The sequence below is a fragment of the Crocuta crocuta genome, unplaced genomic scaffold, assembly GCF_008692635.1.
Source record: "Crocuta crocuta isolate KB4526 unplaced genomic scaffold, BGI_CrCroc_1.0 scaffold276, whole genome shotgun sequence".
NCBI lineage: Eukaryota > Metazoa > Chordata > Mammalia > Carnivora > Hyaenidae > Crocuta > Crocuta crocuta.
The window spans coordinates 2,130,334-2,133,567 of record NW_027531270.1 but is presented as its reverse complement, the minus strand read 5'-3'; the positions used below and the strand labels follow the sequence as shown (position 1 = coordinate 2,133,567).

General features: G+C 43.7%; 1 pseudogene; it reads left to right on the top strand.

Moving 5' to 3' along the window:
- The first annotated feature begins 952 nt into the window (after positions 1-952).
- LOC144237485 (cationic amino acid transporter 3 pseudogene) lies at positions 953-2,491 on the top strand (annotated as a pseudogene).
- The last annotated feature ends 743 nt before the right edge of the window (positions 2,492-3,234 follow it).

Genomic DNA, 3,234 nt, shown 5'->3' with positions numbered 1-3,234 from the left:
TCCTGGTTGTTTTGAGTGAGATTTATTGAATGTCAGAATTCATAAAGTGACATTTCTGGCTCTTCTCCATTCTTAGTAATGGACCCTTGACTGGTTGCTACACTCTTTTCTCCAGTGTTTCCTCACCAGTTAACTCTCATTATTGCAAGTAGTTATGAAGGCCCTGCCCCCTTCTCCCTCTTCTATTTTCACAGCACCCCTGTTGGCATAGGTAGGTAAAGGGAAGGGTAGAACAGTACATACTTTGCCATCAGTACAGCTAAATGGATGATGCAGAATGAGGAGAAAGGGGGCCAACGTGACCTCTGACTTTGGGTACTGATTTGGGGGCAAAGAGGTTTAAGACAGAGGAACCAATATTTGTATTTCACATTGAAATATTAGTTTTAAAAATGGTTCTGTAATTGCAATCAGGCCCTCTAGTCCATGAATTGATGTGTCATACCTCATGCCCAGGCACCATGCAATAATTCACAACATGTGTGTGAATTATTGCACAATACATTCATGCCCTGTTGTGACTTACAGCTTAATTAATACATGAAGCTACATGACTTAGATGGACGTAAAGGGATTGTATCACATGGTGTGCAATAAAGGAGAATGTTGGAAGGTATTTGGCACTGTTTCTGAGGGGGAAATCAGGGTTGATTTTTCTATGATGTCTTTTGGATTCAATTTCAGTGATACTTGGGCTGCAACAGGTGACATGGGATTTCTGAGCTACAGTTCGTTGGTTGAACACCACTGTTCAGTAAATATTTATTGTTTATTTAGGTGTTATGAAGGGTCAGATGAAATACAAAGCAGCAGCTTTGAAGCCTGAGTAACGGACCTCAGCAGCACCAAGGCTACTTGGCTTGACTCAGCCTCACTGAACCTGATCCCAGACTCTGCTTTTTGAGCTTGCTGCAGCTCTCTGATCCTTGAATCCTCTTCAATTCCAGCTACAATGCTGCGTCAGGCACTTCGTAAATTTGTTCGAAAGCTGGTACGCAGACCTACGCTGAAGGAACTGGTGGCTGAGGATAAACCACGGAGAAAGCTGAGCACTCTGGATTTAGTGGCTCGGGTTGTGGGCTACACAGTGGGGATAGGTGTGTATGTCCTGGCTGGTGAGGTGGCCAGAAATCAAGCAGGACCGGCCATTGTGATCTGCTTTTTGATGGCCGGCCTATCTTCTATGTTGGCTGGGCTGTGCTATGCAGAGGTTAGTGCCCAGGTTCCCTATTCTGACTCTGCACATCTCTATGGCTTTGTCACTATAGGTGAACTCTGGGCTTTCATCTCTGGCTGGACCCTCATCCTCTCCCATGTCGGTGATAAAGCCATTGTGGCCCATGCATGTATCTTAGCTTTTGACAATCTGCGTGGAAACAAGATCTCTCAGACCCTGCGTGACAGCATCTCACCACATGTTCCCCGTGTCCTTACAGAATATGCAGATATCTTTGTTGTGTGTCTTGTGTTTTTACTCATAGAATTCCGGAATCTGAGGTATGTTTGGTCTTTCCCAGTTACCAGACTGGCCACATTGGTGAAACTTCTGGTTCTCAGTTTTGTCATCATCTCTGGCTTCATTAAGGGGGACCTGCACAACTGGAAGCTCACAGAAGAGGACTTCTTAATGGCTGGACTCAATGACACCTCAAGCTTGGGGCCTCTGGGCTCTGGAGGATTTGTGCCTTTTGGCTTTGAGGGGATTCTCCGTGGAACAGCCACCTGTATTTATGCATTTATAGGTTTCAGCAGTATTTTTGACAAAGTCAAAGATGCCCGGAATCCCCAGCGTTCCATCCCCATGGGCATTGTGATTTCACTGTTCATCTGCCTTGTGGTGTATTTTGGTGTCTCTGTGGCACTTACACTTATGGTGCCTTACTACAAGCTTCGACCTGGGAGCACCTTGCCTCAGGCATTTCTCCATATTGGCTGGACCCCTGCCTACTATTTTTTAGCTTTTGCATTCCTGTGTATTGTTTCTGCCAGGCTCTTGGGCTTTATGTTTCCCATACGTCGGGTGTTACGCAGGATGGGACGGGATGGCCTCTTGTTCCCCGTGCTTGCAGGAATTCATTCCCACCCATTCATCCTTATCATGACCACTGTGATCTTGAGCATTATTACAGCAATCATGGCAGTCTTCTTTGGGCTCACTGATCTCCTGGACCTCAGGTCAGTTGGATCCCTGATATCTCACTCCCTGGTTGCTACTTCTGTTCTCATCCTCAGGTATCAGCCTGAGGTGAAGAAATGGGGAAATGAAGTAGAGGTGCAGGAGGAGAATGAACCTGCAGCAGAGAGGCTGACTCTACAGGGACTACTTTTTCCAGGCAGCTCCACCCCCACTCCCCTCTCTGGCAGGGTTGTCTATGTTTGCTCCTCACTGCTTGTTCTGCTGATCATTCTTCTCTGCCTGGTGCTGATGCAGTCACCAGTTCTGCTTTCTGGGGACCCAGTGTGGATTTCCNCATCTATATGTCTTCTTTGAAAAATTTTCTATTCAGTTCATCTGAACATTTTTAAAAACTGGATTATTTGAGTTTTTTGGTGTTGAGTTGTATAAGGTCTTTCTGTATCTTGGGTATTAAAACCCTAATTGGCTATGTCATTTGCAAATATCTTCTATTCAGTAGGTTGCTTTTTTTTGTTTTGTTGATGGTTTCCTTTTCAGGGCAAAAGCTTTTTAGTTACATGAGTTCAAAAAGATATATGTATCCCTATGTCTATTGAAGCATTATTTACAATAGCCAGAATATGGAAGCAACCCAGGTGTTCCTTGATAATGGATAAAGATGTAATATCTGCCTGCCTATCTATCTATCTATCTATCTATCTATCTATCTACCTACCTACCTACCTACCTACCTACCCACCCACCTACCTACCCACCCACAATGGGATATTACTCAGTCATAAAAAAGAATGGAATCTTACCATTTGTAACATGTATGGACCTAGTGGGTATAACACTAAGTGAAATAAGTCAGTCAGAGAAAGACAAATACCATATGATTCCACGCTTATGGCAATTTAGAAAAAAAGTGAGACAAACAATAAAAGCAACCCTAGACTCTTAAATATAGGGAACAAACTGTTGGTTGTCAAAGTGAAGTGGGTACAGGGATAAGTGAAATAGATAAAGGGAATTAAGGGTATACTTATCTTGATGAGCACTGAGAAATGTGTGGAATCACTGAATATATAGTACACTGAGAATAATATAATGACACT